This window comes from Callorhinus ursinus, unplaced genomic scaffold (assembly GCF_003265705.2).
Source record: "Callorhinus ursinus isolate GAN/ISIS: 27379988/994484 unplaced genomic scaffold, GSC_fseal_2.0 scaffold10, whole genome shotgun sequence".
Taxonomy (NCBI): domain Eukaryota; kingdom Metazoa; phylum Chordata; class Mammalia; order Carnivora; family Otariidae; genus Callorhinus; species Callorhinus ursinus.
Window position 1 is genome coordinate 73,799,405 of NW_027397072.1, and position 17,584 is coordinate 73,816,988.

The 17,584-nt window shown below is 44.8% G+C and overlaps 1 non-coding gene across 1 annotated transcript; it reads left to right on the forward strand.

Moving 5' to 3' along the window:
- The first annotated feature begins 2,282 nt into the window (after positions 1–2,282).
- LOC112821741 (U6 spliceosomal RNA) lies at positions 2,283–2,389 on the forward strand. The gene has a single exon (XR_003207522.1). It is a non-coding gene; the product is annotated as a U6 spliceosomal RNA (small nuclear RNA).
- The last annotated feature ends 15,195 nt before the right edge of the window (positions 2,390–17,584 follow it).

A 17,584-nucleotide genomic window follows, 5' to 3' on the forward strand; every position in this document is an offset into this window, starting at 1 on the left:
CTGTATATTCCCTCTAGTGTATTTTCATTTCATTAATTATATTCTTCAACTCTGATTAGGGCTTTCTTATATTTTCTCTTTGTTAAAATTCCCACTGAGTTCTTCCACTCTTCTGTTCAGTACAGTGAGCATCTTTATGGTCATTATTTAAACACTTTATCAGGCACATTGTGTATCTCCATTTCCTCCATTTCATGTAGTTCTTTTTTGGAGTTTTTGTCTTGTTCTTTCATTTGGAGCATATTCCCCTGTCTCCTCATTTTGCTTGACTTTCTGTATTTGTTTCTATGAATCAGGCCATATTGCTACTTCTCCTAAACTTGGAAGAATAATCTTAGGTATGCTTTTCCCCTGTGTAGCCTGTGTGTGTCTGGTGACTTTGGCTGGCTGGCTGGAGCTATGGCTGGTGTAGGCTGGGGGTCCTGGGCCCCTCTGCACTGGGGCTGCCCTGGTGGGATGGTCGGAGCTGAAATGGGCATAAGGCAGGGTGGTCCTGGGGCTTTCCATTCAGAGTGCTCTGGGGGGACAGCTGCAGCTGAAGTGGGTACCAACCACAGGGTCTCAAGGTTCTCTGTGTAAAGGGTGTTCTGGCAGGACAGCTAAAGCTGAAGTGGGTGTGGGTTGGGTAGATTCTGGGCTCTCCACACAGAGGGTGACTTGGCAGGACAGCTGAACTTGAAGTGGGTACAGGACGGGATATCCTGGGGCTCTCTGCCTAGGGGACACCCTGGTGGGGCAGCTGGAGCTGACTAAGGCATAAGAAGGGGTGGGGATCTGTGTAGGGGGTACCCTGTTTGGCAGCTGGGGCTGAGGTGGGGTGGATCTTTGGCTCTCCCCCTCCCCCACCCCTGGGTAGCTCTCTCCCTTCTGCTACCCTGCTGTGTAAACTCCAGCTACCAGGGGCTCCCCAGACTCCCACCTCTGTCTTTTCAACTCAGAGACTGCCAGGCTCCGCCTGGGTCCCCCACTATGCACTGTGCCCTGAAAAAGCTTGGGCAATAATAGGGCTCACCTTGTTTGTTTCCCATCTCTCAGGGATCCCTGTTATGCATTGCTTGATATCTGAAAACTATAATTTCCTTTCTTCCTCCCAGTTTTTTTTTTTTTTTAATTGTTGAAGATGGGAGGATAAACCTAGCGTGCATCACTCTATCTGGGCCAGAAACAGAAGCTCAACTAGATTTTAAGGCCTCAAAATACTAACCACTCTCCTTTGAACTCAATGGATATTGCCATTCTACTTCCTTCAATGAATTGTCCCAAACTTAGCCCAATACTCTAAACAACATACAGTAATTTGAGCTAAAGCTTATTTTTAAATTTTCATTGTCTTTAAAGCTATCGGTACAATAGATCCTACTGGATCTCCTAAATATGCTGTTAGATTAATTCAGTATTGATTGCTTGCCTGCTGTGCAACAGGCCCTATTCTCAGTACTGGGAATACAGCAGTGAATAAGTCATATGAGAATTCTTGCCCTTCTGGAACTTACATTCCAGCAAAGATTGTTAGATTTGACCATGTAATAGCTAACATTTATTGAGTGATAGCTATGTGCCAGGAACTATCTGGGTTATTTATACATATAAATGTATTCTATCCTTAAAACAACCCTTTGTGGTAGGTGGTATTATACCCATTTTATAAAGAAATAGAGAGGTCAGTTACATGCCCAGAGTGGCAAAGTTAAGAGAGGTTAGAGCTGGGAGCAAATTCTTGCTGTCTGTTTCAGAGGCCAGCAAAGCACCTGCCGCACTACCTCTCTGTGTATGGTAAATCAGATGATTTCTGGGGTCAACTCATCTCGGTTATGATTTTTGAGCTCAGGCCTCCATTAACATACAGCTTTACCAAATCAAGGTCCATTGCTTCAAATTATGCAGAACTCAGGCCAATCTCTAATTGTTCTCTGTTTTCTTGCTAGTCAATATGATGTCATCTTGAGACGATGTCTTGTCCCAAAGCCATTTAAAAGCTACTCCGAATGTTAGGGATCTAATCTCTCCTTGCCTTTATTGTCTCTGTGGGGAGTCCTAACTGGTGCCATCTTGTCCCTTTTTAGAAGGGCAACTCTCCACCCCCTTAAAGTATTAAGTGGGCTGAGTGAGCATTCCTTCCAAAATAAATGCCAATTTTTGTGCAACAAATTATAAGCTAGGGCTTCTTGGTCCATTGTTTTACAAGAGGTGCAGGCAGGCTCCAGGCACAGCTCTTCCATGTGAGACAGCCATTGTCACACCTTGGGGTAAGTCAGGGCAAGAGTATTAAAAATGGGGTCCTTGTGCTCGCTTCGGCAGCACATATACTAAAATTGGAACGATACAGAGAAGATTAGCATGGCCTCTGCGCAAGGATGACACGCAAATTCGTGAAGCGTTCCATATTTTTTATTGAGGAGGGCACGTTCTGCATGGAGCACTGGGTGTTATGAACGAACAATGAATCATGGAACACTGCATCAAAAACTAATGATGTAATATATGGTGATTAACATAACAATAAAAAAATTAAAAAAAAATAGTTGGAATCCATTGAGCCCAACATGGGTCACTTAGGAATCACCCAGAATTGTTTCCATTTTCATCCCGGTGACTTGCAGTCAGTGACACACGTTTTAGGATGAATTCAGGCATACCAACTGTCACTTTGCTGGACGTAATGCTGTGTTTGAAATATCCCAAATCCTTCATAAATTGGGAAATTGACTCAAGATCAATACTGCTGCAATTAATCCCTTTGTACATGCTGATATATTAAATAAGTGTTCATTATTCTCATTTAAAAAAAATAAAAAATAAAAAAATAAAAATGGGGTCCTTGACATTTGGTTCTGGACAGGAATCAGTTATGTTAGGCTGAGCTGCTAACCACAATTGAAGAAAGATACCACTTGAATTATTCAACTGACAACTTTAAGGCTATGGGTCCCGTGCTGTATTTTATTTTGCTTGGTCTACCTGATTTTGGAGCACAAGTTTCTTGCGAGACAAATCCAATCAGTATTCAGTTAAGGAGAATTCCAGGAAAGGGTACCTTCCATATTTTCTGCCCTGTACATTACTATAACTGGTCCATTCTTGTTGGTTTCTACTGGCTGTTTAAAAATCCTAAATCTGAAAACATAAATAATTAAACACTATTTGATTATAAATTATATATAAATCACATAGTTATAACCCAGTTAAAATTAAAATACTAAAGATAGTAAAACTATTTTGGACACTATTGTCAACATAATGTGATGTGTTGGTCTGATGGTTTATTTTATGAAATGTCAAAATAACTTTTGGGCTCAGAAAGTCACTCTAAATCTGTAACTTTTGTTTGAGAATTGTAATTTTAATGGCTGTATATGACTAAGCACAGCCTTTGGCCAATAACCACAAGTCTTTCCCTTCCCAAGTCTGGATATTTTAGCCCAGCCTTAAAGGAAATATCAATATTTGGCTGGGGAGTAAGGTTTGGTCTATTATTTGCACAGTGAGCATATTTTTAAAAATTTATATGTTTTAAATCAGGAGCATGAGAACTCTTGGGTTTATTTCTTACTGCCCTCTTTGGGCTATTCATTCTTGTGCTTAGGGGAAAGAACTTGGAGAACTAGCTGCCCCAATGTGTGGTTCCTTGGGTCTGCCAGGGCTGGGCACGTAGCAGGTGCTCCCAGGACATCCACAGGTTGTTTGGGGGGAGTGGTTTGTGAGGGTGGGGGCAGGGGCCCACCCTGTCTAGACATTGCACTAGCATCGTTCCCACTGTCCAGCTGGCTCCAGCCACCTGGGCCAGTCCAGATCTTTCCAGTTCTCTGCGACAGATGCTGCCTGATGGTGACATGTGGGGCCCATAGTTGCCCCTAAAACTTGGAGAGGCAGGAAACTAGGTCACAGGCAGTGCTGTGCAGCCTGCGGAGCCCTGAGGAGGCGCGAGGGGCATGTGCTCTGGGGTATCTCCAGGAATAGATGTCGGGTTAGGCTCCCAGGCATTTTAGCCTCTTCCAGTCCTTGCCTGGAGTCTGTGGGTTGTAGGGACAAGAGCTCTGCATGCACATTAAACACCTTGGATTCTGTCCCTAACTCGCCATTGGACAAATAGTTTCCTCCTCTATAAACAAGAGGGTTAAGCTAATGAATGATCTGTAAGGTCCTTTGAGGACACACATTCTATGTTCTATGATTTCCCACTTCTCGGTGTTTTTTCTTTCTTTCCTGTCCCCACTCTGGGGGCCAAGCGTCGGTGCCCCGTGTGATTGGACACAGAGTGGGGGGTGGATGAAGGGTGGGGAGCAGCCCCTCCCTCTCTTGGCTCTCCCTCTCCCTCTTTTCCCATCCTCTCCCTTTCTCCAGGGTTGGAAGCGTTGCAGAAACCTCACAACTTGCAACATCCCTCAGCAATTTCTGAAGCTCGTTATGTGAATTAGTGAACTAGGCAAGGCTCTTCTCCCCTGACAGCTCTCAGTTAGATACCTGGTGGGGTGTCCAGGGAAGTTCCAGGCGCTGCAGGTAAATTTGGCTGGGACTGTGGTGACTCAGGACTCAGGGAGCTGGCTCCTGGGGAGGGAGAGGGGTGTGTGTGTGTGTGTGTGTGTGTGTGTGTGTGTGTGTGTCCGCCCCCCCCCCCGCCCCCCCCCCGCATCTGAGCCAGTGACACAGCCTACCAGGACCTGGGCCTGAGGCCAACCACTGTTGGGGCTGAGGTAAACACCTCGAGACACTTTGTCAACAGAGCCTAAGCCCTGTCCGCGTGTGGACTGGGAGACAGAATCGGGCCTCACAATAGCCCAGGGAGGGCGGACTCTTCTCCACTGAGAGAGTACTTCGAGAGTACTTCGTTTTGTCTCCAAAAGCTGAGCCTAAGCCTTTTAGCCCTGGCCTCTCGATGCCTCCAGGGGAGGAAGGTAATGCTATCCTTGCCTCCCTAGGCTTAGTGAGGTTATGCAACTGGTTCCAGGCTCCAGAAGAGGGCCAGGCCCACCTGTGTTCTCTCTGGGCAGGGAGGGAGGGAGGGAGGGAGGGAGGGAGGGAGGGAGGGAGGGAGGGGCGTGCCTGCTGGATCCTCTTGGGGAGCTTCCTAGCTGGCTGGACACCTTCCCCCAGGCCCCCTGCATGCCAGAGCCCCTCTCCACATCCGGTCCCGCCCTTCTTCCTTATTCTCACACATTCTCAGAGGAGCTCATCGCCCCATGGCTCCCAGTATACCTTGCTTCCAGCCCAGGCCTCTCTGCTGGGCTCTAGACACACCACCTCCTCTTGGGTGTTTCAAGGTCAGTGTGGGGCAGAGAGGTTAAGGACAAGGATTCAGGCTTTGAAAACTACATCATGGCTCTGATGATAATTTTCAGTCACTCCACCTCATTTCTCAGCTGGAGATGGGGATGGTAACAGCACCCTCCTCAAAGGGTCAGTGTGAGTTTCATGGAAAGCTCCTTAGATCAGTGCCCAGCAGCTGGTACTTTCTCTTCTTTACCTCCCCTCCCCTCCAGCCTGACCCTGCCCCGTCTTCCTGGTGCTGTGGAATGGCTCTGTGGTGACCCAGTCTTCCTGGACTGTGCATCTGCCTCCCCTGCATCCGGTTGCCTCCAGGCCCCAGCGACTCCCCACCTCTCCATTCTTGGTGCCACTGTGTTAGTGTAGGACCCTATACTTCTTTCTTTTCTCGGGCTCAGGCTGCCAGCCGGGCTCCATACCTCCCACCTGACTTCTTCTAGTCCAGTGCAACCACCAAATCTGATCATTTCCATATCTGGCAGCTACAGGACCGAGCCCCGTCCCCCCCCCCCCCCCCCCCCGTCCCCTGCCCGGTGCACACGGCCCGCCAACGTCTGGCCTTGGCCTACCTTTCTGGCTGCATTTCAGCACATGCTCCCCCAGAGCGACCATGTCAAACCGCGACCTATGCTTCCACCCCCCACCCCATTTATGTGGTTCCTTCTTCCTGGAACCCCTTCCCTATGCCCTCCCTCATCTGCCAAATGCCTGCTATTCCTTCAAGACCACGATACTGCCAAATACATTTACTGAACCTATTAGCTGACATTGTTCTAAACGTGCTTTAAGTGTCTTAATTCAGTGAATCTTTTTAACAACCTTATGAGGTAGGTACCATCTACAGAGGAAACTGAGACACAGAAGTTGACTGAGCTCCAGAAGTAGGAACTGGCAGAGCCTGGGTGCGGACCGACGCAGCCAGCTCTGGGAGGTGTGCCTGACCAGCTCAGCACGCTTCAGGACCCTACGGGCACCGCCTTCCATGGAAGCCTCCGGCCTCTCCAGGCCTCCTTTGGTGCTCCGTCTTCCGGGCTGATGACTGCTGTACCTTTGTCATGGCCTTGGTCCCATTGCTTTCTCTTGTGAACCTCTGGACAGAAAAGACCCTATTCCATTCATTTCTGCATCCCTGCTCCCATAGTGCTTGGCAGTGGGCAGGCGCCCCCCCCCCCCCATACATCTTTATTACATAAAAACGAAAGATCTGATGGGTGAAGGGTCATCTGTAGGGATGCCTTCCTGTTTCCACCAAACTTTGGCCCTGCATTCCCAAGTCTTATCTGGGACTTGCCTCCTCCAAGAAGCCTCACCCACTCTCCCGCTCTTTGGTTTGAAGTATTCCTCTCCCTTGCCCAGGACCGTGTGTGCGGTCAGCTCTTGATTAGGTCGGCTGACTGCAGGGGGGCCACAAGGAGCCAGCAGACTCGGGAAAGGCTCTGATTTCTCTTCGGTTGGGGAAGAGGAAGCTGGGTGGCTTTGGGTCACATCGTGCCCAGCTAAGAGGACAGCAGAGTGAAGAAGGGTGTGGGGCCGAAGGCAGGAGACAGACCAGTAGTAGTGGGTTCTATTAGGATGTCCCTCCACCGCCGCAGTCACCCCAACTCAGATGACTGGGTAACAGGGAATCCAAATGTAGAACCAGGGGCCATCCTGCCGCTGTACACCTAGAATCAAGGAATCTTACAGAATAAAGGAGATGTCTTTCTCATAGTATTTTCTGAAACCAAAACTGAGAGTCGGGTCAGGCAGAGCGTTTTGAGGCTGATTCAAAGTTGCCACAGACCCCAGAAGCTTCCCTCAGCCCAGCAGCCTGTTTCAGGGGTGCTGACGGGTCGCAGTGTGGCAGCAGGACCACCAATGAACGGGATCTTTCTATGTGCCAGGTACTGGGCTGGCCACCCCCACACCGTCCTCACTGAGACTCTAGGAACGGGGGGTCCTGCCCTTTGTGGAGAGGCAACTGAGTCAGGAACCAGGTTGCTCACCCCCAAGTTGTCCGTCTCTAAGGCCAGTCACTCAAGATTTGGACGTATCTCTTTCCTTCAGTCTGTCCACCAAGCGGGACGCACCACCCTGCCCGTCCTGCAGCTCCCGGAAGGAACTGAGGTCTGGGGGCTTCGGCGGCGTGGGCTCCTTCCTCCAGGAAGCCTCCCCTCTTTAAATGTGTGTTGTTTCCAGGTGCTTCCTGCAGCCTCGACCCCATGCTTCCTGAGGAAGCTGAAGCCCAGAGAGGGCTTGGAACATTCTCTCCGCCATCTAGAGAGAGCCATTTTGGTGTGGATGTGTCAAAATGGCCCCGTTGAAATGTAAAATCACTGGTTATTTTTTAAGTCCCCAAGTGATATGTCCTGCAGTCCTCCCTTAGTCATAGCCCCCACCTCAGTCCCCATACCCCGTCCCTGACTTCCTCACCTCCCTCAGCCCCTGCCTGACCCTCAGATCTCAGATGATGGGGGGTGGGGGGGGAGGGAGAGAATAAAGCACTTGCACATACCTTGTAATTTGTCAAAAGTAACATGTTTAGTATGTGCGCAATGTGGCTGTGTTGGTTTTAGGTGGCATTAAAATGTCCTCAGTGTGGGCCCTCTTCCAAAATGTTGAAGCTTGGGGATTTCCTGGGAGGTGCCCCCATAGAGGGTGGGGTTCCCCGGGTACAGCAGCCTCAGATCAGCTGGGCCACAGTTTGGCTGGGAAGTCCGCGTACCCTACCCCTGGCCCCTGCTGGCTCCCTTCTTGAGGAGGGGAGGGGTGCTAAGAATCCTGCAGGACGCTGAGCTGGGCTTGGTGCACCCAGGGCAGACCATCCCTGGGGCCCAGGTGGGGACCTCAGTGAGTTCAGCCAATCCTGTCTGTGGCCACAGGGTCTGGAGGGAAGACACTTAGCTGGGTGAGTGTGGGGTTTGGACCCAGGCTGACTGAGCTCCAGCTTTGGCACTCACCACCCAGGTGACCCTCGATCGGCCCCGTAACTGCTCTGGGGCTCCCGTCCCCGTCCGTAAAGGGCGGCGAATGTGCCATAGCCATAAGTTTGCTGTGAGGGTGGGATACCAGTGTGTCCTTAGAGCTGCTTGCCCTTCAGTGTCCCGATTCCTCCGGCCCGAACCATCCACACTCAGCCTCACCTCTGTCCCCACCGCGCTGGCCGGGGAACACAGCAGAGGAATAGCAGATTTGATTTCCAGGAAGACTTTCTGTAGAACAGTGGCTGCCTTGGGGTGGGGCTGGAAGGAGGGAGGGGATGTGAGGGGCACCAGGAGACTCAGGCGGGTGGGTAGGGGGGGCATTCACCGTTTTGTGATGACGCTGCGGTAGGTATGTATCAGGACCAATCAGTCTGAGTACTTTCAATGTACTTCGATTCTACCACAATCCATTTGGGGAGAAAATTAAAAAGATAATTTCAAAGGGGCACAAAGGACAAAAATATGCTTTAATGCTACATTTACATTTCATTAAACCACAACAGAACAAGAAAGAAAGGAGGTTTTGTCTGCTGGCTCTCACTGGATGGTCTCCCCAGATCATCACAGTGTGTCTGTGAGCTGGGCCAGAACGTTCTGTTACTCCCAGGTTCCGCCGGGACCCCGGCACCGGGACGGTGCTGTTCCTCAGGCCGAGCCCAGAGCCCAGCACCTGGTAGGCATGCAAAAAGATGGAGGAGTTATTGAATGATGTGGAAATGAAGATCCAGTTAAGTGGAGCCCCTGGACTTGCACCCGGCTCTGCTCTATCAAGCCTGCTTTGGACCCGCAGAACATTGCCAGTAGTTCCTTCCTACTTGCCCCACCTTTGGTCTGCCCAGTATGCCATGCAGGACCCTTGGCGTTGGCCTCCCTACCACCCTGTCACCTGCACCGCCCCCCCCAACACCTGCTTTTCCTGCACACATTTCCTGGGGCTTTAGTTGCTTTCTGGTAGCTTCATCTGCACACAGGGGAAGGGGGATGGCGTGTGGGTGTGTTTAACTCCCAGAGTATTTTCCATTCTGGAGGAATGTGGACTGTGGGTGCTGCCATCTCCTCATGGGCGTGATGAGGGGTTGGACCTGGTGGTTTCTGACACCCCGTCCTCTGCCATCCTAGGATGCTGTCCCTGCTGGACATGGCTGTTTCTGTTTGGACTGATGTTTTTACATGCTGATGTGGTGCTCAATCCGAAAGGTACAATAGTAGTTCTCCCGCCTCGTGCCCGACCAAAGAGGTGACCACCACTGTTGGCTCCCCCTACGTCCTTCCAGGGACAGTCCAGCATATGTAAACCTAGAATGAAGCTTGAGGACTTGGGCCAGGTTGGGTCGACCCTTGTTTGGTTGTTTCTGACACTGGTATGCTATTGTTTAGATGCCTCGTCATTTATTCAACCCCTCCCCCACCCCGCGATATTTAGGCTGAAAAATAATGCTGTAATGCATATCCTTGTATATGTAGGTCTGAGCACATGTGCAAATATAACTGTAAAAATCCTGGCAGTAGAATTGCTGGCTCAAAAGATACATGGCATTTCAATTTGTATAGATATGACCAAACTGCCTTTCAGTGTTATTTACGATTTATACTTCCACACACAATAGAGGGTCCGTCTCCCCACAAACCTGCACCAGTAATTATCAAAACATAAGTATATAGTAGATGAGTTTTCCCAAGTGGAACATACCTATATGACTACCTTCTAGCTCAGAAGTCGCCTATGAACAGCATCCCAGAGTGGAGGGGCTTGTCGTCACTACTCACTGTTCTGCCCAAGGGTAATCAATATCTGACTCTTAAAACCATAGGTTAGTTTTGCCTGTTCTAGACTTTTACATGGAATTATATAGTTCGTAATCTGTTGCTTCTGGTTTCTCAGGCTCAGCATTTATGAAACTCATCCATGTTCTTGGGTGTGGTGGCCGCTCATCCATTTTCATTGCGGCTGCTTATTTCATTTTTAAAAATACAGGACAACCTCTTTGTTCATTCTGCTGGTAACAGACATTTGGGTGATTTTTAGTCTGGGGCCGTTGAGAATAATGCTGGTATGTATATTCCTATGCCTGTCGTGTAGGACAGCTGGACTAATTTCTCGAGTATTTCTATGAGTAGAACCGCTGGGTATAAGGGAGTGTGCTTATGTTTGGCATTGTAAATCGAATTGAGAGCTCTGGCTGCTTCGCGTCCTCTCTGGAACTTGGTGTTGACAGAGGTTTTCAACTTTAGCCATTCTGTGGGGGTGGAAGTGGTTTCTCACCGTGGTCTTTTCATTCTCCTGATGACTACTGCATTTGAGCTCTATTTTATATTTTTTGGTCATAAAAGCTTTTGTGAAGTCTCTCTTCAAGTCTTGTTATTTTTCTATCATTTTTAAAATCGATTTGAGGAGTTCTTCATATATCCTGGACATGCGTTTTTTGTCAGATGTAAATGTCACAAATACTGTCTTCCATTCTGTGAATTACCTTTTCATGTTCCAAAAGTCTTGCCTACTTTGAGGTCATGAAGATGGTCCTATGTTATTTTCTAGAGGCTTTATATATCTTTTTTTCAAGACCTGAGCTGAGATCAAAAGTCGGAGGCTTAATGAACTGAGCCACTCAGGCACCCCAAGAGGCTTTATATGTCTTTTATATTTAGATCTCTATTCCATCTGGAAATCTTAAGTTTGATGTAAAGTAGGAGTTAAGAATAATTTTTCCCCCTATGTATAGCCTATTGACTGGTTATATTTATCGAAAAGACCATCCTTTCCTCACGGCCCTGCAGTATTACCTTTGTCATAGAATGAGTGTTCATGTATGAGTGGGTTGATTTCTGGATAGTCTTTTCTGTTTTATCGGTCTATTTGATTTTTACACAATATCACACTGTTAATTTTTGTGATTTTAGTTTTTATTTTTTTAAAGATGTTCTTTATTTGAGAGAGAGAGAGATCACAAGCAGGAGAAGGGGCAGAGGAAGAGAGAGAAGCAGACTCCCTGCTGAGCAGGGAGCCTGATGTGGGGCTCTATCCCAAGACCCTGGTATCATGACCTGAGCTGAAGTCAGACCCTTAACCAAGTGAGCCACCCAGGTGCCCCAATTTTTGTGATTTTAAAATAAGTTTTGGTATCCAATAGCATAAGTCTTCCAACTTTGCTCTTCTTTAATATTGTTTTGGATACTTTTGGCTTAGCATTTCTACATAAAGTTCAGAATACATTTTTCAGACTACAAACACAAAAACTCTAGTATTCTGATAGGGATTGCATTTGATATATAACTAAATTTGAGGAGAACTGACATCTTAGACATATTCACTTTTCCAATCCATGAACATGGGATAGCCCTTCATTTATTTTGGTATTTAATTTTTCTCAATATTTTTCAAGGTTTTATATTTAGCACTCTTCTACATCTTTTAGATCTATTCCTGGATATTATATTTTTATTGGTTGAATACATACCTAAAAATGTTATTTTCAATTGTTAGTATATAAAAATATAGTTGGTTTTCATATATTTAAACTTAGTAATCTGAAGATTCTTCTGCATTTTCTATATACACAATCATGTAGACTATAAATAATGACAGTTTTTTTCCTTTCTAATCCTCATACTTTTTATTTATTTTTCTTGTTTTATTGCACTGGCTAGGTTCTCCTGCATTATGTTGAATAGAAGTAATGATAGTTGGCATCTTTATCTTGTTTCTGTCAGGGGGAAAGCTTTTAGTGTTAGTATTAATTTCATCAGTAGGTATGATGTTTGTTTAGGTTGTTAATAAATATCCTTTATCAGATTGAGGGAGTTATTCTCTATTCCAAGTATACTTAGAGTTTTTTTTTCCTAATAATGCATTTCAAATTTTATCAAATATCTTTTCTATATCAATTGAGTTTTTTCTTTATTCTGTTAATATGGTAAGTTACACTGATCAGTTGTCCAGTGTTAAATCAGCTTTGTTTTCCTTTAATAAATCCAGTTTGCTCACAGTGCATTGTCCTTTCCATATGTTACTGGGTTTGATTGGGTCATATTTTGTTGAAGATACTGAAATTGACATTTGTGAAAGAGTTTGGCCTCCTATAAGTTTTCTTTCTTATTAAATGCTTGTCAGGCTTTGGCATCAAGGATCTTTTGGCCTCATAAATGAGTTCAAAGTGTTCCCTCTTTTTCTACTTGCTAAATGTGTTTGAGAAAGAGTGATTGTCCTCAAACATTTGGGAGAATTAATTAATTTATTTATTTGAAAGATTTTATTTATGTGAGAGAGAGCGAGAGGGAACACTTGAGTGGGGGGAGGGGCAGAGGGAGAAGGAGAAACAGACTCCCCTGCTATGCAGGGAGCCCAAGTGGGAGAATTTAATAATGAAGCAATTCTTCATTAAGAAGAACTTATTCTTCTTAATTTGTTCACTTATTCTTCATAAACTGAAGTTTTCTTAGTGGGAAAGTTTTATTTAAGGATTCATTTTCTTTAATATGGAATTATTCATATTTGCTATTCTTGTGTCAGTCTTAGTTTGGTTTTTCAAGAAGTTAGTCTATTGCATCTAGTTTAATGGCATAAAGTTGTTTCTAATATTATTTTATAATATATTATTGGATATTAGTAATATGTACACTACCTCCTGATACATTTTGCTAGGTGTTTATCAGTTTTATTCTTTTCAAAGAACTAACTTTAGCTTTGTTGATTTTTCTCTATTTTACATTTGTTTTCTATTTCATTGTTTTCTTATATTTTCTTCTCTCTGTTTTCTGTTAGGTTTACTTTGCTATTTGTTTTCTAACTTCTTTATAAATACTTATATCACTGGTTTTCATCCTTTATTTTTTTCTAGTATATCCATTTGAGGCTATAAATTTCCCTTTAAGCATGCATTTAACTGAATCACAGAAGTTTTGATACACTGTTTTCATTAATACTTAATGTATGTTCTAATTTCCAATGGGATCTTTTGTGAACCATGAGCAATTTAGAAGTACTGTATAATCCTTACATTCAAGACTTTGTAATTCTTAAACTTCCATTTGGTTACTGACTTCTAGTTTAATTTCACCGTGGTCAGAGAATATGCTCTGCATCATTTTAAACCCTTGAAATGTATTAATATTTGCTTGGTACTAATACTGTGGCTTAGTACATGGCCAATTTTAGTAAATTCCCCATCTGCACTTAAAAGAACGTCTCTTTTGTAGTTACTGGGCACAAGGCTCTACATATGCCATTAGGTCTGTTTCTTAATTGTGTACTTCAATCTTTTATACCGTTGTCTATTTTTTATTGAGCTATATAATTCACATGCCATAATAGTCACCCTTTGAAGTGTACAATTCAGTAGTTTTTAGTATGTTAACAAAATTGTGCAACCATTGCCACTAATTTCAGGACATTTCATCACCCCAAAAAGAAACCGTCCCCATTTCTCCCTTCCTCCATCCCTTGGCAACCACTTAATTTATTTTCTGTATCTATGGATTTAATTATTCAGGACATTTCATATAAGTGGAATCATATAATATGTGGCCTTTTGTGCCTGGCATCTTTTGCTCTATATAAGGTTTTCAAGGTTCACTTATGTTGTAGTATGTATCAGTATTTCATTACATTATATGGCTGAATAACATTCCTTTGTATAGTTATCCCACATCTTGTTCATGCTTTTATCACTTGCTAGACATTTAGGTTGTTTCTCCTTTTTGGCCTTTATGAATATTGCTGCTATAAACATTTGTGTATGAATGTTTGTGTGAACATAGGTTTTCAGTTCCCGTGTGTGTGTGTGTGCGCGCGCGTAGGGACGGAATTTCAGGGTCATATGGTAATTCTATGTTTAACTTTTTGAGGAAATGCTGGACAGCTATCCAAAAAGCTATTCCATTGTACATTCCCACCAGGAATGGATGAGGGTTACAATTTCTCCACATCTTCACCAGCACTCCTTATTGTCTTTTAGCTATCAGCCATCCTAGTGGTGTGTAAAGTGGTATCTGATTATGGTTTTCATTTGAATTTCCCTAATGACTAAAGACACTGAGCATCTTTTTATATGATTGTTGGCCAGTTGTCTGTCTTCTTTGGAGAAATGTCTAAAATGTTCTGCCCATTTTAAACTGCATTATTTGCCTTTTAATTGTTGAGTTGTAAGTGTCCTTTATATATTCTGGATATTAGTCCTTATCAACTACAACTTTGTAAATGTTTTCTCCCATTTATAAGGTCATCTTTCACTTCCTTGACTCTTGTTTATTATTTTCTGCTTGTTCTATCAGTCACTGAGAGAGGTATGTTAAAATCCCCAACTAGGAGTATAGATTTTCTGTTTTTTTCCTTGGCGTAGTATCTATTTCTAAGACTCATAAGGTGCATACAAACATAGAGTTATCATATCTTTCTGTTGCATTGACACATTTTATTATTATGAGATGTCCCTGTGTTCTAGTAATGCTTCTTCCTTAAAGTCTACCTATCTGATACTAGTATGCTACACCAGCTTTTTTGTGTGTTTGTATATCTTTTTTTGTCCTTTTAAAGTTCTTCTGTCCGTATTCTTATTTGGACATCATATATCCTGTAAGTAGCTTCTATTTATTTTTTAAACCCAGTCTGACATTTTTCATTTAATTGAAATATGTAACCTATTTGTATTTTATGTAATTACTGATAGATTTGGATTTAAAAGTAGCATCTTACTTGTTTTCAGTTTGTCCCACTTGTTTTATGTTCATTTTTCTCCCCTTTTTGGTCTTCTTTTGGAATGATCATCTATTTTTTTTTAAAGATTCAATTTCCCTCCTTTATTAGCTTGTTAGTTACACACGATCTTACTATTCTTCTAGTGATTGCCCTCGTGATTACAACATGCATCCTTGACTTAGTAAAGTCTCATCTAAGTTAGTGCACTTGTCACTTCCTAGACCATGCAAAGACTGAAAGTCACTTACTCCATTTACCTCTTCCCACCTGTTATGCTATTGTTTGCATGTACATTAATTTCTGTTACTTAAAACCCCACAATATATTTTCATTATTACTGCACTAACAGTCACTATTCACTTAGATTTACTCATTTACCTATCCTTTCCTTTGCTCTCCATTTCCGCCTGCATTTCTTTGTTTTTATCTGCCTGGAGGATAGGATCTGCCATCCTTTTTTCATTCAATACTTTTTTTTTCCTTTAAAGGATAGTTTTGGACTTATGGAAAAATTGCAAAGACAGTACAGAGAATCACTACTTCCCCCGTGGGCACTTTCCCCGATTACTACCTTACATCAGTATAATCTACTTCTTACAATTAATGAGCCAACTAATACACTTAGTATTAGCTAAAGTATATCCTCTATTCAAATTTTCTTCTTTTTTACCTAATGGTCATTTTTCCCTTCCAAGAAATCACATTATATTTTACTGTCATGTCTCCTTAGGCTCCCCTTGGCTGTGACAATTCCTCAAGTTTACTGATTTCTTGGAGACCATGCAGTATACATCCGTATAAAGAAGACCATTTTAAAAATTCTAAATTCAAAAAATTTGCACTTTCTTCTGCCCAGACAGGAGACGAACACTTAAGGGGCAGTGAGAGTTTCCCTCTGCTTGTCCTGGGCTCCATGGGACCATCAATGTCCAGGCTGAGATCTGAGCAAAGCTTTGAAATCAGGTTTGTTTGTTTGTTTGTTTAATCTTGACCTGATATCCTTAGATGGCATCACTCTCTTTGGTGATCAGAGTAGAGACTTAATTTCCTTACTCTACTGAGGGGGCAAACACAGACACATTAAGGGAGAAGGGAGGTTTACTCTTGAGTAGATTTGCACTGAGCTGAACTCTATCTGAACCTACAGCCCTGGTTGTATTATGTGGGGCCATCCGGAAAAACTATACACTATGCTTTCTCCAGATATTTGAAGGTGGCCTTTTGGGCTCCCCCAAGTCTTATTTCCTCCAGGACAAACTGTCTCAACTTCTCCAGTCAACTGCGGTGATGTGGCTGCGAGCCCTGTCCACATCTTTGCCCTCCTTCTATGAACAAATTCCTGTTTATATCTCTATTAAGGTGTGGTGCTAGAGAGAGACATAATATATTGGCGTTGCTGCCTAGCCTGTAGTTTCGTGGAACTATAAGCTTCCAGGGCAGAGAGTGTTGGTATGTGGGGTGCTGGGCAGAACCGGCCTACAGGGCAGAGGCCACCCTGGTCAGCATGTTTTAAGCAGCAGCAGGAGTGGAGGCATATACTCTGCATTTCCCACACCCATCTGGGCCAGTTTACCCCAGTCTGAGTCCTCTGTCTCTCATCCAGAGTTGAATCTTTAGTTGGAGCTCTGCCTTGGCTTTTAAGCAAGGCCCCCAAATGATGTCAATGTTCATGCTCAGCTGCCCTCGCCTCAACCAGGCTAACGAGCGCAGGAGAACGTCCCTTTGTTTCCGGCCAGTGGGTCCTCCAGCTACAGCTGTCTTCCTCTGTTTCTGCGAGTGCTGGTCCGACGCGCAGAGTGTAAAACCCAGGTCTCAACAGGCAGAGAGGGAGGGGGCGGCCTCCTGGCTACCCTCACACCTGCCTTAGAAGGCAACCACCCCACCTTACGTTCAGTGAGTATACTCCTATGATGATCCCTAGCTGCTGTGAGATCTAAGAAGGGCCTAGAAAGCTCTGTAGGCATGGTGGAGAAGCTGGTGTGCCTCCCTGCCATTCCATGCCTCTGCAGGCTGCAGGAAAGGTCAGCTCCCCACCCTTTGGCTTGAACCTCTAAGAGATGCTCAGGATGATACATCATCTCTTCACTCTCTTTGCCTCAGTCACCAGTGGCCCACCAAGGCTTCCAGGTCATCTGTTACCACCTGGCCCCTGGCCCCAGAAGGTTCTGCACATGCATCATTCTCTTCCATCTCCCATCCCTCCCGCCCCTCCTACCCTCTAGATCCTTCCACCACACTCTCTGGAACTCCATCTGACATCAGCCACTTCCAAGATCCTCTCCTCCTCTCTGAATGTGCCTTCCCCTTCCTCTTGAACTGGAGCCTGGCTCTCTTGCTGAGGGCCCTGCTCCCTGCAGTCATCAGGGAGGGGCTAGGTTCTCTCGTATAGGCAGGTATCAGGCAGGGCCTGAAGGTGGAGGGGGTCCTCCTAGTTTTGCGACACTCCCTTCATGTCCCAGGACTCTTCTTTCTCCTCATGGCTGTCAACCTTGGCCTCTGGTTACTCCCCCTTCAGTGATTGCAGTCCGCAGCTCATACCTCTCCTCCGCCTCTCTACTCAGCATCATCATGACACCCACAGTGTCAACCAGTCTTACTCACTTCCTCACACCTTCTCCATGTTATTTCAGCCACCTCAGAAATCTCCCAATTCTTTTTCAAAGTTTTA